The 26,721-nt window shown below is 36.0% G+C and overlaps 1 pseudogene; it reads right to left on the bottom strand.

The window, feature by feature from the left end:
- Positions 1–11,957: 11,957 nt before the first annotated feature.
- LOC134380918 (elongation factor 1-alpha 1-like) lies at positions 11,958–13,675 on the bottom strand (annotated as a pseudogene).
- Positions 13,676–26,721: the final 13,046 nt, after the last annotated feature.

Below are 26,721 nucleotides of genomic sequence, written 5' to 3'. Positions count from 1 at the left end.
AAATGCTCAACATCACTCAGCATCCGGGAAATGCAAATCAAAACCACATTGAGATACCATCTAACCCCAGTTAGGATGGCTAAAATCCAAAAGACTATGAACGATAAATGCTGGCGAGGCTGCGGAGAAAAAGGAACTCTCATACATTGTTGGTGGGACTGCAAAATGGTGCAGCCTCTATGGAAAATGGTATGGAGGTTCCTTAAACAATTGCAAATAGATCTACCATACGACCCAGCCATCCCACTGTTGGGAATATACCCAGAGGAATGGAAATCATCAAGTTGAAGGTATACCTGTTCCCCAATGTTCATCGCAGCACTCTTTACAATAGCCAAGAGTTGGAACCAGCCCAAATGCCCATCATCAGATGAGTGGATACGGAAAATGTGGTACATCTACACAATGGAATACTACTCAGCTATAAAAACGAATGAAATACTGCCATTTGCAACAACATGGATGGACCTTGAGAGAATTATATTAAGTGAAACAAGTCAGGCACAGAAAGAGAAATACCACATGTTCTCACTTATTGGAGGGAGCTAAAAATTAATATATAAATTCACACACATACATACACACACACAAACCGGGGGGGGGGGGAAGAAGATATAACAACCACAATTATTTGAAGTTGATACAACAAGCAAACAGAAAGGACATTGTCGGGGGGGAGGGGGGGAGGGAGAAGGGAGGGAGGTTTTGGTGATGGGAAGCAATAATCAGCTACAATGTATATCGACAAAATAAAATTTAAAAAAAAAAAAATAAAAAATAAAAAATAAAAAATAAAAAAAAATAAAAATAAAAATAAAAATAAAAAAAAAAAAAAAAAAAAAAAAAGTTACTTAGCCATAAATATTTTGAGAAAGAGCTTCACTGGCAGTGCTCATTCAGCTAGGTCCAGAGGATAGGAGATAAGGATATGAACTGTGTAATCAGGAGGCTGGTCTGTCTTTAATGTGCAGATGAATATGTTTGGCTGTCCTACAGCAATGCCGATACACATTGGATGATCTCAGTCATTTCCAAAGGCCATCTGATGTCAACAGTTTGTCTGAGGTGCTTTTCAAATACAATTCCCCCTGTCCTGGCCAGCCCCCAAAACAAACAAGCAAACAAACAGGAAAACTCTCCTGCTCCACTCAGAATATATGGGATATGGCTAGGCAATCTACGTTTTTAGTAAGCTCCCTGGTGATCTACATACACATCCTTGTTCAGATGATATATGTAATTCTCTCCATTCTGATCTTGTGCTTATCACGTCAAGGTTATGGATTGAGTCCCCATGCCAGTCCTCGACAGAAAGAAAATGGGCTGATCATGTGGGCAATGTTTTCAGTCTCCAAGACAACTGCCTTTCTTATAAATTGATAATTGCCATTCTGGCTTATGCAGAGTTTACTTCGAGCTAGATTAATGTATTTGCTAGAATCCACTTCTAGTGTGTTGACCAAATAAAATTTCTGCACCTCCCAATTATGAAGATCAGATATCCCCTGAGACCTGTCAAATTTTAAGGCCTCTTAGAAGTCACAGAGCTGGCAGAATCCAATCTTCCCATAGCTGACTTATTTTCAAATATCCACAGTGCTGGCTATTAATGACTCTATGTCCTGTATTTATAGGTACATAGTGTACTTTTAATTAGTGTTAGTAGTCACTGAATATTAGGGTGTAAGGGCTGATCCACTTGTTTAGTGACTGATTTCCTTCACAAAATATGTGGGGAAATTTCAGAAATGCAGGCTTTTGAATGGATATTACATAATTTGCTGCTACTTTGAACCTATAGTATAGTCTTTGTAGTGCCACAGCGGTCAGCTCAGTGGAACTTTATCCCAAAGGGTTAGCTGTACTGTGTCAGGTCTTTGTGATCTGGTCAGAGCCTCCAGATATGTATTGACTTACTTATGACAAAAAGAGGAATTCTCCATCTCACTTGCTCTTTTTTTTTTTTCCCATTAGGGACTCAAGACCATTAAATAATACTTAAAAATAATCCTGCTGTATCAGCAAGCAATTCCTGTGTCTGCGCAAGGCTTTGGAGTGGACCACATGATCTGTATAGACTGGTGGGGTAAGTTCATTGTCTCGTACCACTGTAAGCAAGTCTCCCAGGGACACCTTCACTCCCGAATCCTTCAAAGACTAGGATTATTCTGAGGATAGTATCACTTGCTTCTCTTTTCACCTAGAAAGGACCATTGCTCTGGTTTTAGTTAAAACCAGACTCTTTTCAGCATGGCAAAACCTACTCCAGAAAGTATCAAAATGTAAAGATTATGCTGTTGTAAATATATTTTTGTTGTAAACTCTTGCTAAGTTCCCTAAATTAACTTCTGGTGTCACAACATATGAAGCTATACTTCCTCCACCCAGTGTTTATTTCTGAGGGAGGCAAGTCTCAGTCCTGCATTATGTCATGCCAGTTCTAGATGAAACTATTTTTAAAAAGTCTAAGGCCTCTCTTGTGAGCACATAAGTTACCTTCCGGCAGGCTGCCAGTAATCACAGAGCAGCATAGCAAAGAGGCATTCAAGCTGGGCTTCTATAATTTCTTTTCTCTTAAAAACTTTCTCTGATGTTCAGTTTAATATGTTTTGGGAAGGTCCCAAACAGAATTGCTTTCCCTTGGATTCATGCTCTCTCTAAGTGAGACCTGAGTGGAGGTTGTTATAAACCATCTGATAGGAAGCCGAGAGGATGCCTCTTCCCCACTCCACAGTCAAGTGCAAAGTAAACCTTGTCCCTGCTTCACTGTCCTGACGGTCTGTAGTTTGAGTTGTGAATGGTGGACTAAGGTGCCGGAGTCCAAAGAGAAACTCTTGCTTTTTATGTTAATAGGCACCTTATTTATATTTATAAACAATGGCTTCATTAGAAGAAAATACAAAGAGGCTTTTCTGAATGGTACCATTGCATCTTTCAGCACTAAGAAGGAAAGGAGGTGGGGTGTGTGTGCGTGCGTGCGTGCGTGCGTGTGTGTGTTTGTGTGTGTTGCACTTGCACACACTGGTGCTCACACACTCAACCCCTCCAGTTTCCAGGGCAGTGCCACGCATCGTAGGGGTGCTTAGCACTGTTGTGTGTTAAGTCTTCACGTGAGCTGCCTGTTTGACTGCTCCTAACAACCCTATTTCACAGATAGGACAAAGGGAAACTAAATGACGCTCCAGAAACCAAGCTGATATTTTAAATCGCTAACTCTGTACTGATAGCTGAAATGACTATCTCTACCTACTCTGGTGTTTATACACTTCCTGTGTTACATCTGAACATGGTTAAGACTAAGCCTCTGAAATTAATCAATATTTTATAAAGAGAATTCTATGTGCAAAGCTCCAGAATAGAGGAAAGCTAATCTTTTTGCTTCAGGGTGGTTGGTAGCCAGAGAATATAGTAAGATGTTTATGAGCAATTTGTACAATATATTTTAAGACAGAAAACATAACACAAAATAATATTTTTTTATTAAAACCAATTGATTATACATATTTGTGAGGTACAGAGTTGAAATATCAATACCTGTGTACAATGTATGATGATCAAGTCAGGATAATTAGCATGTTCATCATTACAATATATAATCATTTCTTTGTGTTGAGGACATTTAATCTCTCTTCCAGTCATTTGATAACATGCAGTAACTTAATGTTGATTATAGGTGCCTAGTTCAACTGCACATCAGCAGAACCTATTTTTCCTAACTAGCTGTTTCGTGTCCAGTAACTCATTTCTTTCGATTCCCCCTCCCCTTGCCCTTTCCTGCCTCTAGAAACCACAGTTCTGCTCTCTCCTTCTGAAAGTTCAACGTATTATTGTGATTCTTTCTTTCTTTCTTTCTTTCACAAAACATGGTTTTGTTTATTTCGGATATGAATAAATGGGGGAAAAGGATATTACTTTCAGATGAGTAAACATATAGTGATGCATCTTGTTCGTTAAATATGGATACCTGTAGGAAGATCATATATTTAACAAAATTTACATAAAATTTCTTAATATGGAAAATATACACATAAATATTATGTTGCTCCATTATTAAAATATTTATTTAAATTTCAATTGAGTACAAATGCAATTTATAATTTTTCTATGTATAAAATGAACTTAGTACCCAAATATATTAATATATAGTGAGGAAATAGAGCAATTTATGTAACATTTATCATGAGAATCTTTCAAGTTATTTCTGGTATTAAATTATTTTTTATGTTATAAATTTTAAAATTTAAATTTCTATTTTTAATCTTCAAGATTTTAATAATCAACAGAAGTTAAAACTAAATTTATTTAAAAATTTACAAATTTATTTGCAACAGCATTAAATCCATCTAATTGTTTTCTGTTATACCCACAGGAGCAGGCATCTGGATGTTTCTCTATGCATCTGTTTCCCTGATGCTGCCTTAATAATGGCACTAAAATGTTACTTAAATACACAGCAGGTGGCAACTGGGAAAGGAAAAGTTCCACCTTTGGCAAGAGGGACAGTGGATTGGGATAGCAGTGGTTTTAATGCCTTATCTTTCAAAAACATGAAGGTGTTTGTCCACTTGTTTGAGGTTCTAGATATCTGTTTAATATATTTTTATCCAACTATATTTTGTCTTAAAATACCTTTTCCTCTACTCAAAAAAATTTTTTAAATCTTTATAAAATCAAAAGTTTCTGAATTCAAGAATATTTAATTCATAATGTGGTTTGATGTTCTAATTTCATTATGCCTTCTATTATTGAAGTTATCTCATATTCCAAAACATTTGTGGTTCTTTCATTAAAAAGTGTTAGAAGATATAATTTTAAAGCTAGCATCTAATAATAATAGTTATCAAATACTCTAAATACATTACCTAATTTAAAGGTCACAAGAGACCAGTAAGATAAATATTATTATCCCCAGTTTACACTGAGGGAACAGAATTTCAGAGACGGCATACACTTAAAAAGACTAAAATAAATATGATTTGCTGAAGGCCACTGTGGCAGAGTTGGAACAAGAATAAATACATATATTTTTAAAATTTTTGCCTAAGTGCTTTCTTCCACACAGACTTGTAGAGAAAATTTAAAATTTTAATTTTAAAAAATCAAGAAAACAGAAAATATCAATGACTACATCTAGCCTAATGGTTAAAAAAACATAATAAACACATTATGAACAGAACAATGTAAAATAGAATTCCCCAAGTTTAAGTGCTGAAAAATCTTTGAATATGCATCATATGTAGTGAAAGGAGAGGAAATTGATGATAAAATCTTCACATTTTCACTGACATTAATTTCTTTTATAACAGTGACCTTAGAGGTCCAATAAAATCACACAGTAGTGTGAGGGGAAGAAAACCATCTGTCTCTCCTATTTTTTGTTCCATCTCTTTGTGTCCTGCTAGATGGTGACAGATGATGATGAAAAAGGACCATCCCCAACTCTAGACTGGCAGCACTGTCTTCAATCTCTGGACCTGGAGATTAACCAAAGCAAGGACCTTAGAGGAAAGAGGAGACACAGCAGAATTCAAGTATTAGGGATTAGGGGCTGAGACATAGGAGTGAAATGTTAAAGTGTAAAGAAAGACCCTAGAACATTCCTTGAGGACTGAAAAGGACTTGTGCTTGTTCTCTCCTTTCTCCATGATTTATTCACTTTTTAACGTTGCCCTCCTCCTCTTCCTCCATTTTCATTCCACTTCCTCTCTATTGTAGCAGGTAAATTGGAGCATACTATGGTTGCAATGGCCTGATGGCATCTGGGGACCAGAGCACACACACTCTTCTCAGTCCTTTCCCCTCCTCAGAGAGCTGTCAGTGCCACCATTTTTCACTGCTCCCCACGGCCTCCATAATGGGAGAAGCAGGAGGAGATGGTGGTAAGGTGCAGTGGACGTGCTAGATGTCAGTGGGGTAAGAGAGAGGGCAAGATGAGTGCTATACTCCACAGTAACCCAGAGGGGTGGCCTGTCACTGGCTAGTGGCAAATGTGAATGCACATATCAGTCAGAAACTGCCATATACGGTTTATATATTTCATGTATATCTTTACATCTATAGTACAAAATGCAAACACAGATAAAGAATTTTTACTTATTGACTGATTGACTAACCAAGCATTATTTTTTTTATAAGTATGAAGCATAATTAGGTACTTTCCTTTGAATTGGGAAAGGCCCAGTTTATTATTTCCAGCGTACGGAGGAGGAGACTGATATGCCAAGTGGCTGAGGCACTTAACCAAGGTCACCCAGATATTGTTTGAATAAATGAGATTTCTTCATATGGCCTTTTGATTTTACTTACATCAAATTGAAATTAATTTAGGTCTCCCAGTTTCCTGTTTATTTCTATGACACTTGTCCATGAAATATACACACACACACAATGTGCATGTATATGTATGTATATATACATACAATGTATACACACACATACACACACACAAACAAAAAACACACATATACCTTGGACTTTTAATAGTTCTCCTGAGTCATATTTCCAACCACTCGCAGGGAGTTGCCACTGAACTGTCTTTCCACAGCATTACATTTATCATGTCTTAACTGCACCGTATCTCTCACAAATACTATTATTCATCTAGTCATCCAAATGAGACTAGAAAATTTGGAGTCATCTTTTACTCTTTCCACTCCTTCATCGTCTAATTATGGTCTGTCCCCAAGAGCTATCATTCCTTCATCTTTGCCTCCCCTGCTTCTTTCCCGCAGCCACCTCACTGCTCTGGGCTTTCATCACCTTGGACGTAAATTACTGAAAGAGCCTTTGCGATGACTCCCTCGCCTCCACTCCATCATCCACTGCTCTGGCCTTAGATCAGTGGCTTGTCAATATTCACAGCCCCTAGCTAGTTCAAGCCCTTCTTCTGGGATGTCTGGGTCTTTCTCCTCTAAATCTACTTTCTAAGATAGTTCAACGTTTACTCTAAGCTCGAGGGAGGCCATTTTCCATCCACTCTCCTACAGAAGTCACTTTATTTCTGCTTTAAAACTTCATCTTGAATTATTCTCTCTTCCTTCCCACTTGTTTTCTTTTTATTGAAGCTGTAACAATAACTGGAGGCTCAGCTCAAAATGATTGTCCCCCATGTTCTGTGACTAAGCAAGTTCATAAGGATTTCTCCATTTTCTGAATTCATGTAATTGTCATCAGTATCACATGCTCTAATTCTTAATTGTGTATCAATGGATATGACATTTTTATCTTACCACAAAGACTATAAAATGCTTCTTGTGTAAAACTAATATTACTTGCACCTTTCATAGCATCAAAACAGTTGAAGGCACAGAAAAGTAATAATTTTACTAATTGACTGATTCACTAAAAGGCATTGAATTTTTATAAGCATATATGAAAAGCTGGCAAGATCTCCCTCAGTGTCAAATATCTCAAGGGGATTAGTGACGAACATGTCTAATGATTTTGACTTTATTTATATATTTATTCTGAGCTAAATATTCTGTATATTCCATAGACAACAGAAGTATTCTAATAGGAAGCATCACTTACTTCAAGGTCCAGAGTTTACATGTGGAATTACATTATATACTGAAATTCTTTACTATTTTACAATATAACTCTGAGACCTGTGCTGCATCTCCTTTTAATTGTTTTACCCTGTTGAAATAACAAAATAGATGAAAATGTGAATACATACGCCTGTATTTCTGTATTTTTTTTCATGGCAGCAGAATAATTTTATAAACCAAAAAGTCAGGTGATACTTAGCTCCTGGTCAGATATCTTCACATTTAAATAGGAAGACATCTAGTTCAATTTTGTACCCTTTCTTCTACTTATTCAAAATCTTTGCAAGCAAAGGCAGAAAAGAAACAAGTTGTTTCTAGTGGAATGAAACTGTGCATAAAATCCCCAGCAGTTCAAAACTTGGCATTCTGGACTTTTTCACGAATTACAACTGCAGGTTTAACAGCCAGCCTTTGGGACTTCAATGCACCAGGTAGGGATATTGTTCCATAGAATAATTGCTCTCTCGGGAAAAGGCATTTCGGTGACTTTCATGTTATAAGGCAACACGAGTCAGTGGGTCATTAATCATTAGTGAGTGTCACTGAAGAGTTTAAATATAAAGAAAAGGGTCCAATGACATTAAATATCAGAGGGAAAAAAAGAATCATGCACATTTTCATGATAATCTGACTTACTGACACTAAAGTTTTATACCTATAATATATGCAAATATCAGGTTTAAAAGAAATCAGATAAAAGAAACTTAAAGAATAATTTATTATGTTGAGTAAAAATTTATGTTTTCACAGCTAATTTTTCTGGTAGCATGTATAGGAGAATAGCAGAGTAGAGAAGATGGGGAAATGCTTTAACAGCCTGAAATAAAAATGTACCATGTCTATCTTTGATTTGGTTAATTTTTTTAAGGTTTTGTTTTGTTTTCATTCATTCATTTAAGCATAAACAAAGCAACTTGTGATAAAAGACAAATTATGTAATCAAAAATTAAAATAAAAGTAAAGAAGTACTAAGAAGAGAAAAAAAGACATATTTCCCCCCAAATCCTTGTTTACAAGTAGCTACTGCAGACGTGAACTAATTTTAGCCCTAAACTTCCAAGCACAAAGGCAAAAAGAGAAATAGAATAAATTATCTCATGCAAAGCATAATAGAATGCCAGGAAAACAAATCTCCTAGCAGTAGTTTTCAGGAGTAGTTTATCTCCTGTGACACTGTAAAGAGGTGATTCAGTTAGTTTTCAGTTTCAAGCAACAGAAACCACCTCTGGGTAACCTGAGTCAATGTATTGGAAAAATATGAGGAAACTCACAGAATCAAAGGGAAGGTTGAAGAACCAGCTTGGATCCAAGAGGAGCCAGACCGTTTTAGAGTTTCAGTAGCTGGAACCTCTGAAAACCTCTCCCAGGCAGTAGCACTCCAATAAGTCCCACTTTTGTCCTGTTCCTGTGTGCACAACTGTAAAAAGATGACTTGTGTCCCATAAGCAGTAAATGTTTGACAGTTTCTTCCAGGCATGAGCGCTCTAGTGAATAAGTCCAACTTTTCTATTCTCCTTGCTTCTATAACAAGTATTTACTTGTGGCAGTCACTTGAAATATCCAACAGCTTTCCTTCTCTTTTCATCATTTGCCACCCACACCTCTTCCCACCATGTCAATGGCTCGGTCCATGTAGACCTTGTGGTCTCAAGATAAATATGATTAAGCAAATTATCCATGCCAAGGGCAGAGGGAATACTGAACTGAAATGAGAGTAAAATTTAACATTCTGATAAGACTACATATTATTGCACCAGACAGAATTTTTCAGCAGAAAATGAATCGCTTTAACTGAGAATCTTAGTCTTCCTTCCTCCTCACCCCTACTCCTGGGCCAGAGTGAGGGAAGGGAAGGAGGAGTGAGTAAACCCATCACCTTCAGGGACAGAGAGCAATAAAGAGCCACCTGTAAAAAAGCAAAAATACAAAGATTTTTTTTTTAATGGCTCCATTTCTGTATGATGTTCAGGATTTAAGGTCTCCCGTGAGAGAATGATTTGCTGAGCTTGGGGACACACACACCTTTTAGTCATCAGGGCCAATGAGAGAAAGTCTCTGATGTAGGGAACCTCCAGGAACCCCACTGGCTTCCCTGGTAGGAAAGCAGGCAACTTAATTTGCAATCCCACCAACACTGCACAGAATGGGAAATAATAACTCCCCAAAAGGAAATCAGTGTGCTGTTAAAAGAGGGGAAATGGATTGCTGGGCAATCAATCCAAACAGCATCAATGTCCAACTCAGTTGCAGCAGTGATGTCACAGGTTCTTGGATTTCCCAAGGGAAGAATCCCATCAGGAACCCACAATAACTCCAAGCTCACAGGACAGAGTCACACCGATAAGCTCAAAGTTTATTGCAAAGCACAAGTACATGCAGAAGTGCGTGTGGGCATCCTCGTGGGTGAGGAGTTGCCCGTGAACTCTTAGGGAAGAATTCATAGGGAAGGGTTTCTACGTTGTTCTGGGATGGGGGTGTTTCTCTATCTTAACTAAGGGAAGGAATAGTCAGGAAAAGGGAGGAGAAAAAGGGAGTTTCAGGTGTTCTTGCAAGTTAAGCTCTACTTTAGGAAAAAGAGGGATTTTGGTGGTTGTTGCTTTATTTCCTTCTCTGAAAACCACAGGGTTCTGAAGAAGGGCAAGCTAATTGAAAGGGTGGTTAAGGTGCTGCTGCTGTTTGTCTGCCCAGCCTGAATATCCGTGAGCAGCCTCCCTGGGGCAAGTCCCTGCTCTGTCTTGCCTCAGCAGCAGCAACAACAGTAGCAGTGTCTTATCTGACATTTATTGAGTGCCTACTATTTGCCAGGCACCATTTCAGGTGCTTTCCATTTGATAATCCTTAAAACCTCCTTGTGAAAATGGTACAGTAATTTATAATTTTTGTAAATGAGTTACCAAGGTTACCCAGATGATCAATGATGGAACCAGGATTCAAATTGAACTTCAGGGCTCATGTTCTTAATTCCCATGAACACCTTCAATAAATGGTTCAAAATAGATGCAGACTCTCTTTATACAGCTGCAGCTTATAAAAATAAATATAAAATCAGAGCTTCCTAAACACACCGGGTATGTAATGAAACATATTTCAAAAATATACATTGAATATATTAAGTGAAAAAAATTCTAGTATCAAATTTATATAAGAAAAGAGCAAAATAAATGAGGCTGTAGATGAAGGTCAGTATCATTTTAGAAAAAGGCAAGAAAGTTTTTTATGAGTTTGAAATCGCCTTCTCTGGAAGTTTTGATAAATGTATCTTTCTGATCTAGATAGGATGATTTGATTTATATTTTTTTACAATGTAAATATACTTTAAAAACCCAATAAACAATGCGTTTTATTACCTATCTATAGACAGACTGGATTCTGAATTGTTTGTAGTTTTTTCTAATATCTGACTACAGCTCTGAGGACTTATATGCTGAAGCTGGACAACTCGATATAGATTTCAAAGGATAAGTCATGTCTGATGTATGGGCCACACAGAGCTCACCAAGAATGCCTTATGCCATAACCAGGGATATTCTAACTGCAAACCAGGATAAGTGGCCAATGAATGCTGTGGACAGCTTTTCCCAAGGTCATCAGAACATGACTTCCTATCATAATGAGACTCTATCCCTCTTAGTTTTTCCTTATTTAAGCTTTCCTCTTTCACTTGGCAGAATGACGCTGTAGTTAAAATTTTAAAATTAGTAGCTTCTATGGATAACTTGCAAATTGTTACTCACTGCTTCAACCTGGTCATTAGATACTGGATTACTTACTAACTAAACAAGGAAGAGCCTGAGCAATTGCTAATACTTCTTGCTGCACATGGATAAAAATATTGGGTATTGTAGAGATGTCGTTACAAAAAAGTTCATGACCAAGCTACTTGGTAATGAACAAGCTACGTGGTTAAAATGAGGAGACTATTCATCTGCCTACTCATTTAGTTGTTTTGGTTCACGGGGACCCTGCATAAGGAGCACACTCCAAACTCTTGGTATTGTCCTCCTCATAGTCATATACTAGTCTCCCTGGTTCCTGTATTCTCTCAAAAGTTTTAAAACTTTCAAACATTTAAAACTGTTTGTGTGCAGCCATCCGTCAAATGCTCACTTGTCAAATGTTCAAACAGAGCTAGAACAACAAAAACTGAAAGAAATGCATGGTAACAAGGGAGGCCTCCTTAACCTATGAATGGAGTGCTGAGACTGAGAACTCAGAATGATAATAACTGGGAGGAGCACTGATGCCTTAAGTGTTGGACACACTAATCACCTAGTGAGAGCCTGACCAAAATGGGGAAATTGTTAGATAAAAATTATAGGAAGCCATTGTTTTGGACTAAGTTTCTATACAAGGTTGCAAAAGACCAGACTAAAAGTCAAAATGGAGTCACCCCTGCTAAGTTCCACATCACCAAATCTGAACTACGTTCTTAACATTGAAGCATACGTTGTCTCCAAGAAGAGTTTCACTCAAAGCTTCATGGTGCATTCCAACAGACTTTAATTCAGTTGTAACACTGACTGGAGCAAAGGTGACCACCATGCCAGGTTTGAGGACCCCAGTTTCTATTTGGCCCATAGGGACAGTACCAATACCACTAATTTTGTAGATATTCTGGAGGGGCAGATGCAAGTGCTTATCAATTGGACAAATTGGTGGCAAGATGCAATCCAGAGCTTCAAGCAGTGTGGTTCCACTGGCGTTGCCACCTTTACAGGTGACTTTCCATCCTTTGAGCCAAGGCAGATTAGCACTCGGCTCCAGCTTGTTACCATTCCAACCAAAAAGTGTCAGGGTGGTAGCCAATTTTCTTAATGTAGGTGCTGACTTCCTTAATGATGTCCTCTTATCTCTTCTGGCTGTAGGGTGGCTCAGTGAAATCCATTTTGTTAACACCAACAATCAGTTGTTTCACACCGAGTGTATAAGCCAGAAGAGCATGCTCACGGGTCTGCCCATTCTCAGAGATACCAGCTTCAAGCTCACCAACACCAGCAGCAACAGTCAGGACAGCACAGTCAGCCTGAGATGTGCCTGTAATCATGTTTGTGATAAAGTCTCTGTGTCCTGGGGCATCAATGATAGTCACGTAGTACTTGCTGGTCTCAAATTTCCACAAGGAGATATCAATGGTGACACCACACTCATGCTCAGCTTTCAGTTTATCCAAGACCCAGGCATACTTGAAGGAGTGCTTTCCCATGTCAGCAGCCTCCTCCTCAAACTTTTCAATGGTTCTTTTGTTGATCCCATGACATTTGTAAATCAGATGGCCAGTAGTGGTGGACTTGCCCAAATCTACGTGTCCAATGATGATGATGTCTTTTCCTTTTCCATTTTGGCTTTGATTTAGCCATAGTTTTTATGACACCTGTGTTCTGGCGACAAACCTGTTGCAATAAAGAACCTATATATTTATCTTATTGGAAACAACAATTCTTAGAAGTAGGTAGAGATCATTGCATCCATTAGATATTTGAGAATACTGAGGCTCAGAGAAATTAAAAGATTTGACCAATGTCACTTTTTTTATAAGTGAAGGCAAATGGAACCAGATTTTGTTGCTTAAAACTCACTGTTGTTATTTGCTTTGCTGTCTTTTCAGAAAACTGTGGATGACTCATGTATAGTTGCTTTTTAACAGATAAATTGGAGGAAGTAATTATCCTTTTTGAAATAACAAAAAAGTGGGATATATTTCTAAAGAAAGTAGAGCACTTGTTCCAAATGAACCATTCAACTAGAATATTTTTTACTATCAAAAGGCTCTTGAAAAGATTGTTTCAAACTGTGTTCAAGGACACACCAAAATCATTGGGAAGAGGGTATGTAGACCAGCTTGGAAGCTGGAAGACTGCCAGACCACTACTTCAATCAGAGAAGATACAGTTTTATCTGTCTTGAATATCAGCAGGCTTGTGAGTAAGCTGTTTTTTTTGAAAGAAGAATTTCATGGCTTAACTAACTAACTAACTAAATAAATAAATAAAAATAAAACAAAATAATAAAATAAACTGATGGAAAATTAGAGACACGCTGACCTATATAACTGTTAAAAAGCCAAGGTCTAGTGTTTTACCTATGGTCCCACAGATAGCAAGTGAATAATTGAAATATTACCCCATGTTTACTGATCTCCTCCATATAGATATTTACATGATAGCACACTGCCTATGATTTCAGTTTTAAACTCCTTTTCACTTATCTAATTTGCTGACTGTGGTATATTAGATACCAGTATTATTTCTTAAAAAGTAAACTATGATCATAGGTTTGGGTACATATAAGTATATTTTAAAATTTATTTTCAAGTATTTCAAGCTTTTTCTGACATCATCATTATTTCCACAATTCCTATTGTTACTGGTTGTCGACAGTTCCACTTTCTTTTATGTACATATACCATGATCGCAAATCCTCTGGGAAAAGAAAACCAAAAAAAAAAAACATTTTATATATTCAACCATGTGTAAAGCCAGATTTATTTATAAGTGCATAAATCATGCATTTGCACCTTCATGAAAAAAATGCTGCATTGTACAAATGCTTTGTTCTTGCTAAGTCGGTGTTTAATAGAGCCAAATCTAGTAAAATTGTGGTGTCTTCTATTCCTTGGCTCTTTCAGAAGTTTCTTCCATGCTGTGTTGAGCCTGTGTCTTCCAATCGAATTAATAACACTAGCTATAATTTATTAAATTCCTCTTGTGCACCAGGCATTTTACATATGACGGTACTTCAAAAAGTTCATGAAAAAAGAATTGAAAGGTAATATGATCTTTCCATGAACTTTTTGAAGTACCCTGGTATACTATTGATGAAATTCAATACAACTCTGCAAGGTATTTATTAGTCTCCATAGTTTTCAGATGAGAAATCTGTGGCTCAAGAAATCCAAGCACTGACTCATACCAATAATCTCTATGGTTTCATTGCTCTTTTATCACTTTACCTTCTAAAAGACCTTCCCTCTAGATCTTGAAGAGAAAACTTGATATTGAATTTGAGAGATTCCCTTTAGGATAACTTTGTGTCAAAAAAAAAAAAAAAAAGATAGCCTAGACCAATTTTGGAAATTAATTTCATCATATATGGAGGAGTTGACAAATATTGTTTTTATTCATATTTGTTATCTTTCCAGATTTTTGATACTTTTCAAAATCAGTTCTTCAGTAGTAATGTTTTGTCAAAAGTATGTCAAAATTTCACAATTATAAGACAACATTTTCTAATATTTTTACTTTGTAAAAATATCAAATATAGCTAATGCTGAGTTTATTTATGAGGGTTATCAATTTTATTATTAGTGATAATGTTTTGAATTTTTTAAATGTTTACTCCTTTCCCCATTTTGGGAATCTGTACTTTAGCCAAATTGTCACATTTTTAGTGTCAAATTTGGTGTTCAATTTTGTTTATTTTGAATATATTATTTAAAAATTATGAATAATTTTACTGCAAGAGTATTTACTGTTTTAGGATTTAATAATATTATGAGTTGTGTTTTAGTGTTTAATACTTACATGTAGGAAATATATGAGTGATCTACTTTTCCATAGATAGATGATTTTTCTACCTTTAAGAGCCAAGGAAAACAAGAACTGGAAGGCATTCAAGGAAGACCGGGTCATTGGGGAGTGGGGTGATTCGCTGCAAGGAAAATTAAGGATAATTATATATTTGTCTCTACCATTTTATAAATAACTCTTTAATTTTTTCATATATATTAATATTCTAGGACAGATTTAATTTTTATTTTATTTCATTTTGTTTTGCTTTTTCAGCTCGCTGTGTGGTTCTATATGCTGCTTTAACCTTCTAGTTAAGTATACCCACGTTTTGTCAATTAGGAGATACACGCAGAATATTTTATGAGAGACACTATGGTATTGTAAAGAAGTGTTCTGGACTTTGAATCAGGAAAACAGATTTCTAGTTTGCATTTGCCAGTAACTAGCTGTGCAGGGCAATAAGTTGCTTCAGTTATCAGAGTTTTAGCTTCCTAATCTTATGAAGTGCAGTTGTTAAATTACATATTTTCTAACTTTTCATCTTCTAATATTTTGAGTCTTTTTTTCCCTCCTCTATTAAGAAATCTCAGTGATGGAGAATGCTGGAGGCAGATCTTAAAATACAAAGTTTTGTTTCTTTTAAATATGTTTAAATAAAAATAAAATAGATATCATTGTCTTCAGAAGGAATCTGTCTCTGTCTCTCTATCTTTATCTATCTATACACTTTAGACATTTAATAAATTCACCATGTGTGTGTTCTTTGGTAGACTGGTAACTATTAATTTACTGTGACATTTCCTTCTTATTTTTCTTTTCAGAGAAAAGAAATAAAATTTAAAATTAAACATTAAAACCCTTGTTATTTCATTCTTTGTAACTGCATAAAATGGTTTACAAATGAGATTAGTATGTATTTGAGAGAGAAATTTGCAGGTTAACCTTCTTGATATTAGTTAATTGCAACCTTCTGTTAGTCTGTAGTAACCTTATTTCCAGGGTTAGAGCCAGTTTTTTGCATTAGTTCTTCCAAAGGGACCACATGTCAAATATCCTTGGAACAGGGTACAATTTAAATTACTGGTGGTCTACCAGTTATTTTCAGTCTAGGAGAACAAACACCAGATGTATCATAGACAGACTTTAAAGGGCATTATAAAGACAAGGGGGAGGGGGTATGGTCTATTTCTCAAATTGTAGGATCCACCCATTGTTGCTGTACATAATCTCATTCTGGAAGAATTCAATTTACATTTATCACTGTGTTCTTTGAAATGATTCCATAAAGGAAAACTCCATGTATAAAGCAATCTTATATAAGCAAGACATAATATTTCACTCTTAATCCTTAGCAAGTGACTTGGAATTTGCATGCCTGATTTAAAGAGAGAAATTGATGATATACAGCGTGTCAAATCTTATTTAAGGTTACCTGATAATGTCCTGTGGTTTTGTCTGAAAATCAAAATGTGTACTAATTTGAGAAACAGTTTAGAACCGTTGTCTGAAAAATAAATCTGCTAATTAAGGGTGAAACGAGTTTTAAAGCCAAAACCATTTTTCTTCTCTGTTTGGCAAATGTTTCCTGGAAATTTTGCTGGTATTTTCAGTTTCTGTTCTTATAACCCCTTCTCCATTTTCCTTCCCTGATCTCTAAAACTACACTGCTTTCAGGGTGACTGACACTTAGCATAGCGATTAAACATGATTTTGCTAACTGCTCAGTGAGACCTGGTGTGAATTGAGGGGCCACTGTGGCCAGCTGTGCAAAGCCTTTGATCTTTTATTTACATTTTGATTTCATGTTTTGGTGCTAGAGGAGATTGCTTAACCAACACTGGATAAATTGATTTAAAATTCTGTACAAAGATTCTTTTGAGCCACTGTCTAATTAGTGGAAATCTGTTATTAACCTTTTCAACATATGGTTGTAACACAATGAAGTAGATAACTACCACTTATTCCCTAGCCATAAAGAGATATATGTACTAATTTTCCAAGATAGACATATTTTCTATTGCACCTTGACTGTTTTCTGATTTTCATAGAGAGTAATTTAAATAAAATTTCTTATCATTTGTACCATGTCATGAACTTCAGTGACCAATCTGCCTTATACTTGAAAACACACCTGAAAATTTTTGCATTTTTACATAAAAAAGAAATGATGCCTTTAAGGTACTACTTAGGGAGATCAAGATCTATCAGGGGATTTTATTTAAATAAAATAATCTGTCTGTCTGTCAACATGTATATTTTAAACTTCTTTTAAATCAGAAGTAAGGGTTACAGAAAGAACCTTAGAAGCATGGCTTGCAAATATGTTAGTATTTAAGTTTGGAAATTTTAAATGCTGTCACGTATTTTGACTTAGCAAAGCATATACCAGGGTACTTCAAAAAGTTCATGGAAAAATTTGTATTATCTTTTAATTCTCTTTTTCCACAAACTTTTTGAAGCACCCTCATATATACACTTCAAAAAGTTCACGGAGAAAAATAATTGAAAGATAATACAAACCTTTCCACAAACTTTTTGAAGTAGCCTCATGTAGATAACAGCAATCAGTATTTATAGAGCCATTTATACATCTATCTGTATACTATATGAGATCAAAGAATTATATGAAGCTAAAATATTTAAAGGCAAATGATTTCATTCTCTGAGACAAACACATTTCAAAACACAGAATCTACAATATTTAACCTATTTTTTAATGAAAGCATATTGTTTTAGAAGATGAGATATTTAATCCAGAATTAATGGATACAAATCTAAAAACGGCAAAATTTATAGTAACCTGTTGGTCAGTTAAGGGACTTGTATCTTGAACGTTACAAGTCTGATGTAATTATTGTCTAGAGATACAGCATCCCTTTTGTCCTTTGCAAGATTACTATGTGGCATCTTAACATTTTAAGTAGAAAGCATTGTTTACTGAAATGTGGATTGAAAGCTTTGCAAAAAAAGAATGGGTTTGTTCAAATATAATGGAGACATCTTTCCCCTTGGGAATGGTCTTCCAGTGAGCACTCTCTCAAAGCTTACTGCTTCTCTTACTGTCATTCTTTAGATCCAAAAGTAACATCTTGCATTTATAAAAGTTGATTATTTTGTCTTCTGTTTTTTGTTTTTTGTTTATTTGTTTTATTTGACATGTTATCAGGGAAATAGATATAATTATCTGCATTTGCAGACAATGAAATAAAACTTCAGAATATTGTGTCTTTGCAGATTGTGAGAGAGCCATATTAGGGATGTCATTAAGGGGCTTCCTGGAATTAAGATAGAAATTGGACAAATTTCTTCTGATTCAAGAAAGTAACTTAGCAAAGTTCTATAAGTCGACGCCTCAGAATGAGTAGACAACTTTTAAAAAAATTCTCTTTTTTATTCACAAAATATTTAGCATTTGTTTATTCAACATTTATAATTTGTTCATCTAGTGTATGCCTTGAACTGAAAATACATGGCTGATTAGTAAAGTACTTCCCTTCAAGGAGCTAAGAGCCTAGTGAGAGAGACAGACACATACTGGATTCAACCACATGACAGCTCACTGTACAAACCCCATTACCACAGAGGAGAATAGAACTACTTTTGTCTTGGGAAGTCTGAGAAGATAACTCAGTGATGGATTATAAAATTTAATTCAAAAGAATGAGCCAGGGCCAGATAAACTGGGAGAAGCGCATTCCAGCCAGAGGGGATGCTCCATGAACACTTACATATAAAGTGCAAGGTGCATCCACAAAGCTTGCCAGCAGTTCTTACTAACTTGGGCATTCTGTTGAGTGGAAGAATTTGTCCTGAGATGAGATTAAAGATTGTGATTAGAGCTGGACTGGGAAGGGGGTTGTGTTTTAGACTCTGAAAAGTCCTGAGTTCCTCAGGCAAAAAATGATAAGGTCATATTTCAGGAACATTCTGATGTAGCATATATTTGAGTCTAGATAATGGAGACAATGGAGAACTATAGAACACAATTAGAGTGATATAAGAAAGAGATGACAAGAATGCAAAGTAATACAGTAGTAATGCAAAGTAATACAGTAGTAATGAAAAGTAATAAAAAGTATTTGCAGAAAAAATGCATGAACAGATATTGGTGACTGATTTAATATAAGAAGATAAAAAAGAAAAAAGTTATAACTGATGTTTCTTGTTTAAGAAATTTCCACTAAGAGATAAGGAGAGGCGGTGAGGGAGCGTTGAATAGATAACACATTCTCTCTTGCACATTGGAGGAACTTGCAAAACATCCACATGGATGGTGCTTTAGTTGCCAACCTAAAGCCAGATCCCAGGAGGAGGTAGGAATGTGACATAAGAGTATTGTGGCAGTAGTCAATGGGACTGTTGAGAAAGTAAAAATTTAATTATTACAACAATAAAAACACCAGTAATAAACAAATGCTGTCTGTCTGGGATTAAGATCCACAGAAGCAGACCCGGATGCAAGTCTACAGGTATGAATGACTTATGAAGGAAGCACCCCAGGGGAAAGTGGTGAGGAAGGGGAGAAGCAAGACAGGAGGGAGAGCAAGCCAAACAATGGCTCCACCTCAGGCAAGTTCCTGCAGAGGGTAGCATCGGCCAGACCCTGCAGGGGAACTCTAGTGTTCAGTTGTACCTTAGGGTTGTTCCCCCAGGCAAGGGAGCGAGGGTCCCCTCACTACTGCTTAAGGACCATCCCAGAGGGATAAAAATTCCCAGGCCTTTCCATCCCATCTGCAGAAGATTCTCAGGTGCCACATATTAGAAGTGAAATCATTCGGTGGGTGGGAAGATGGGAGGGCACACACTGGGTGGAATAGCAACATTATCCACTACCATCAAAACCCAGTGGTTATATTATGATTTATTTCTAGAATACTAGGTATTATTTAATGTGCAAAGATAACATGAAATGGTTGAAAGAACTCTGGGGTAAGAATGAAGAGATCTGGCTTTTATTCTCATCTAGGTCCAAAGTAATGGAATGGGAGAGTGTTTCGACCTCTTTATGCTACCGTTGTCTAATTTGTTAAGAGAACAAAATAACATTTACTGTACTGCCTGGGAAGTATTTTGATGTAATGAAAAAAGCAAAGAAAAATCAAACCTGAGCTGAAAAATTTTTTTCAAAATTTCTTTCCTGAGGTGTTGTGACTATGAAAAGAAATAATAACTTTTAATAAATCATATACTCGTGGCATAACAAATGCCAAGCACTATGATCAAGACTTCTCCCGAATATATTACCAATGTAGGAGTGATTTAAGGACTAGACAGAAATCAGCTCTATCAGTAATGATTAAAATTTTTCTCTTGAACGTAAACACCATTGTTCCAACTCGGAGGAACGGAAGTTTATTTTCTGCCACCACAAAGCAAAGAACTTCACAAAAACAAATGTTCTTTTCCTCTGTGTGTTTATAAGTAGGACTGCAGATGCAGATTATCTAGGTTTACAGCCACTTAATAGCTGTGTGATTTTAGGAAAATCATTTAACATCTCTGTGCCTCAGTTTACTTATCTGGAAAATGGGAGATAATGCATATTTAATTGGGTTATTTGAATTATTAAATGGATAAAATGCTTTGAGCAATTTCTGGCACACAAAAAGAGATTAATAATTGATGACTGATACACACACACACACACACACACATATATGTTAAGTACTTACATAAATATAATACTTTTAGCATATAAGAAGATTGTAACTGTTCAGGGCCAAAGAATGAATTCAATAAACATATGTTAAATGAGTGGCTGAATCCTTTCCAATGATTCTTAGTTTTTAAAGATAGGGAGAAGAACTGAAGAACTAAAAATATTTTCTCTTCTATTCTGTCCGCAATAATGTTCAATAAATATTAAGCCTACGGAAATGTATTTATACTCGTGATCATAAACATCTCTAGTGGATTACACAATTTATACAGCTTATTTTTCAAAAAGGAGGATTTAATATTTTGTTTTTATGTATCACATGTGGGATGAAATAATTAAAATTTCAGTTACTTACAAAGTAGCTTTTTTTACACATAAGATGGCATCTGACCAATGTCCACCATTTTTAAGTTAACAAGGTTGCTGAGAGAATGTCAACTAAATTAGAAAAAATTTACAAGGTTACAAAATTTACTTAAACATGTTTAAAAGGAGGAATCCTTTTAAGGTACTTCATTGTGTGTACCATCTAAGAAATGTTTCATTTTGTTAATGTCACAATGTTTTCTGTTTGGCAGCAACCTAGAGTTTTGCTCAGTGTTTCACCTCCATATTTCACCACTCTGTTACCATAATAAAGCACCCAGCAGAACTAATGGTCCAGTCCTTACACTGAGAGTAGATGGGTATCCGTGTCTCTAAAATCATTCAAATTCTGCACTTGTTTAAATTAAATTCTGCCACCTATAATTAACTTACAAAGCCCACTAAAGACATTAGAAAATGATTTAATCTCAAAATGGAACAGAACACCTAAGGGTAAGACTAAACACCGCTGCTTAGTTAAGCCCATCATAAGAAAGCGCTTGCAACATGGAAGGGGCAGTGGTGAGAAAGGCAGCTGGGTCGCATCACTTTCTGCTTATCCGACTTGACCAGGAATTTCAAAGCCAATGCTTTCATACCAATGCCTTATTCTCCTTCATTCCCAGCTTGTTGTTTAGTCTAATATACTTTCTGCTTAGCCAGTTCCATTCAGGATCTTCTTGTTCCCTCCTATTGGGCTTTGGCAATGTATTCTTGTGAATGGGTGACATTCTGAAAAGTTTCCGTTTTTCTCTTTGGGAAAGAATGTGGAACATAGACCTATTCTAAATTTTATTCAACAAAATTCCATTCAGTAAGACTTTCCTGAGAAATTAATTATAATACCGATAATAATAATAGCAGCTGAAATGTATTAAGTACTCAATATGTGGTAGACACAGTGCTGAATATGAAGCATTCATTATTTTATTTAACTCTTAAAACAACAGCACAGGGTACATACCAGCATTATCACCATTTTTATAGATGAAGAAAAGAAATTCTTATAGGTCATGGCAATTAAGTGGTTGAGCCAGAATCCAAACCCTCTAAAGCTGACTCTAGAGGCTGGCACTTATAATAAGCATTCCAAAAGATGAAGATAATTATCTCCTGAGCGTTTTGGGATTTATGAGAAATCCATACTTTGAGTAAGTAATAGAAAATCAGTATGTAACTAAATACTATATTTTTAGTAGTTGATGCAGGCTGTTGGGAGAAATCAAAAGGTAAATGTGAACCTGGGAAGAATTTTCAGGGAAGATGGTAGTGTTCTGTTTTTTTAGAAAAAGAAAGAGAAGAAGGTCAAGAATTCAAAGATGAAGCATTGGAGTGGAAGAACAAGATAGGAGGAAAAAGGGGAAAGCATTTCAAAGAGCAAGAAAACAGCCTGGCTCCTTCTGAAGGGCCAGAGCACCAACAGCAGAGAGAGGTGCTTGAATACCGAGCCAGGAGCTTTCAAATGCCATTCTGGAGCTCTGGAATTCTTGGAATCAATTGATCCTACACCTGCTTCAACTGAAATTCCTCTGCTCAAGCTGGCACGTATATGCATACAGATGTACATTCCAACAGACACAGCAAGTTTGATGTGGAATCACAGCTTGTCACTTTTCCCTAATTACTTTTCTTGAAAAGTTAATATCCACAACAACAGTGTATATCTATTTCTAGGTTTACAGTTCACATGATTGGTTTTCATGATATAACATCCTTTGATTTTTCCCACAACCTGGAGCATAGTAGGTGCTCAGTAAATAAACAAAAGAAAAAAAAGAGGAACATCTGTTGTGGTTGGTATAGCATGGTCTCCTGCTTTCTTGTTCCCAAAGAATAAGATTTCTAAACTTTCTAAACATTATTTTCTAGTATAATATGTTTTTCTCACAGATTAAATCTGGGAATAAAAGAGATGTAGAGTACTGGTACCCTTTCTCCTTGCTTGTAATTGTTTCCTCCAATCAGGATGTAGTTTCAAGGGTGGCCAACACTGTCAATCAACCTCAACCCTCCTTTGAAACTCACTGATTATGGGAAAGTGCTTTGCATGTAATCACTTCAATTACTCAGTAAAACTTCCTGTGTTCCTTCTGCTGTGTTTTGAATTTGGGTTTTTAAAAAGGCTTTGCTATTTTTCCTTACATTCTTTAAAAAATATATTTGGAAGGAATAGAACAAAATAATTTTTAAACATGACCACACATCTAGTTCTCCAAATTATCTTATCCTTGCTAGAGTGTTCACAGGATTGGAACAGACAATAGAGATGGCAGAGGCATCAGAATGAGGGGCTTTTTTGCTGAGGGTTAATCCCAGACTGCAGATTCCAGGGAGATTGCAAGCTGGGAACTTGGTCAGCAGGCTGTTGCATTTGAAACCATTCATTTTGTGAGAAATTCCTCTGGCATGAAGTGCTGGGGTTACTTTATGGGCGATACACTTCTCTGGCCTTGAACTTGGTTGAAAACAAAACAAAAAGCAAAAGCAAAATAAACCCAAACAACAAAGCAATCACAGCAAAAGCCCCTCCTTGCTGGAACTTCAAGTGCAGGGAATGATAGCTTTAAAAAGAGATCTTCTCTTGATATTTGAGGGCTATGATCTGCTCAATGGTATTTTGTCACTCTGTTGGCAAAGTCTGCTGGGAAAGCTGCCAGGGTCCTGATCATGGGTGATGTGGGGTGTACAGGACTAGGCTGAGGAATGCTCTCCCAATTGGCTCAGTGGTTGCAATCCTTTCAGAATAACCAGTCTCTCAAACAACATAGTGCCGAGGGTCACAGATTTCTCCCTGTGAACCTCTGCACTCTTAGAAACTCAATCATGGGCAGTGTAATAAACTTTTGGTGGTTTCACATTCAGTGCCTCTTGTTTGGAAAATTTTGGAAGACTATATCAGGATTTAATGAAAATAAACCAACACATATATTAAGCACCTACTATATTCCAGGAACTGTGCTAGGCACTGGTGATACAAATTGGGACCTGGCTTTGACCTCCAGGAGATCACAGTTTAATGAAGAAGGATTTCCTCCTCAAGTAGGGTGATTGGAATCATCCTTCTACCTTATACTGGGCTGAGGCATTCACTCCCAAGGGACTATTTGTGGTGGAGCAAGAATCAAATGATACTTAATCTACCAAAACCCTGTTCTCAATGACAGTTTCTGTCTCCTATAAACAGTTCCAGGCAAAATCTCCAGACTCCGTGCTCTGATAATGTCAATGTTACTGATATCTAAAAACAGAAGAATTCTGAATTCCTCATTTAGCATCTGACTTAGTTCATTTGGGCTGCAAATTGGGTTGCTTTTAATCAACAGAAATTGATTACTCACAGCTCTGGAGTCAGAGAATTGCAAGATCAAAGCATTGGCAGATTTGGTGTCTAGTGAGGGTCGGCTTTCTGGTTCACAAAAAGGGCCTTCTAATTGTGTGCTCACATGGTGGATGGGGGAAAGGGTCTCTTTATAAGGGCGCTAATTCCATTCAGGAGAGTGCTGCCCTCATGACCTAATCACCTCCAATGCCCCACCTCCTAATAGCATCACCTTGAACATCAGAGTTTGGACATATGAATTTGGGAGTAACACAAACATGCAAACCATAGCTGGATCTAAAAATCAGAGAAAAATTTAAGTGGGAAGAGATGAGAATTTGAATCAGGTGGTGACATTAGAAATATAAGGAAAAGTAAAAGAGAAAAATGTTCAGCAAAAATATTTTACATCATCAGTAACGTGCTTTAATTCCTTTAGTTCCATAATCAAAAAGGACAAGGGAGGTTATTTAACACTCATTAAATATTTATGTTAAGTTCTTTTTGTGTGATATCTTCCTTATTCTTTATAAAAGTCTGGTGAAGCAAGTACACTATTTTTTATTTTATAGATTATCTTTTTATAAGGTAAAGAAACTGAATTTAAAATGAGTTGCCGCAGTCCCAAGCCCATAGCTAATAAGTGATGGACCACTTTACTAAATCTGTTTGTCTCCTTCCAAAACCCATGCTATTTCCACTGGAAGTGTGCTTCCAGTAGAAATATTACCTTTGTTTTACAGATGAGAAACTGTTTTAAGGAAATCATGTTACTGGACTATGTCAACACATCTAGGGAAGTACGGAGATAGGAGAACATCTCAAAAGAATATTGGCTGATTCTGTGTGAATAGGAAGGATGTGGATCTCAGCTAATTCTAGATTCTGAGTCTGGTGATTTTAAAAAAGGATAATGTGACCAAAAACATTTTAAAGTTAAAAGGATTAGCAAGTTTAAAGGGGAGGTTAGTATGCTGGTCTGTTGAACTGAGTCTGAGTTGACATCCAAATATTTGTTGAAATGACCAGAAGTGATTGAAGGTAATTGAGAAGGTAGGTCAAGTGATGGGCTCATTCTGGAAATACAGCTATCAAATTGTACTTGCTGTTCCCCCTGCCTGGAATTTCTTGTCCCAAATTTTCCAAAACTATTTTCTTTCAACATTCTGGTCTTAACTATCCTGTCTGTTCTCTCACTTAGTCTTCCCCAGCCCAATCTAAATTTTTATCCCTACCTGCCTCACCACTGTAATATAAACTGCTTATCCTTATTATCTGAAAAAATCTTAGTTATTATTTATTTACTTGTTTACTGTCTCTAAATATCTCCGAATGACCTAGAACTATTATTGGCAGAAAATAGGCACGCAATACATTTTTATACGGAAAAAAAAAAAAACAAAAAAAACAGTAAAAGAAAGATGAAATAAATGTAGACAATTTAGCTGAAATCTGTGTGGATCTCTGAGTAAAACGCTGAAGAATCATCATTTAATGAAACATATTACTTGTAACTAAGGAGCTATGCCATGGCAATGAAACAGTCTTCTGAAGGAAAGTTTTTAGGCATAAGAACAAAATGAAGGACTGACCCTGGAGAGCAGCCAAAGATACGGTGTATGGAAACAAAACCAATCCAATGAAGGAAAATAAATAAATAAAAGCACAGAGTAAAAAATTATGACAGCATAATTATGGAAATCAACTGAAAAATATGCTTCATGGCGAATATTAGTGGCATAGGATAAAAATTTTAATTGTAAATTACTGATTAATTTCAGAGATTGAAAAATATGTAGGTCCTACTTCAATGCTAACTTATTAACTCTAAGTCTTTTAGTCTTATTCAAAAATAAGTAACAAGTTAAAAAATTACAGTAAAGCATTTTTGCTTTTGCTTCCAAACATTCTGGAAATGTTTCTATAGAAACATTTCTGGATATTTTAAATACAAATTTGCATGTGCCATTTTATATCATATTTATATTTTATAATAAATATATAATAACAATAGAAAAATATGATAATATAAAGTGCATATTAACAGTTAAGTGGAATTATTCTTCTCTACATCAGAGAACAATATTTGGCTTATTATACGTAATCATTTTTCTCTGAAATCAGTGACCCTATTTGGAGATAAATGTTAGTGGTAGTTCAATAGCTGGAAAAGATTAGCAAAAATGAAAACAATATTTCTCTTGGCAGAAAATTAAAATTACATTTTAATTATTTCCATTTAAATTTTATTTTAGTGAAATTTAATCTGTAACTCACAGGGCAATTATGTACTTGACAGTTTAGTCTCTAAATTTGTTT

The sequence above is a fragment of the Cynocephalus volans genome, chromosome 6 (assembly GCF_027409185.1).
Source record: "Cynocephalus volans isolate mCynVol1 chromosome 6, mCynVol1.pri, whole genome shotgun sequence".
NCBI classification, from domain to species: domain Eukaryota; kingdom Metazoa; phylum Chordata; class Mammalia; order Dermoptera; family Cynocephalidae; genus Cynocephalus; species Cynocephalus volans.
Note: the sequence above shows the minus strand (reverse complement) of the source record. Positions and strands in the feature narration are given on the sequence as shown.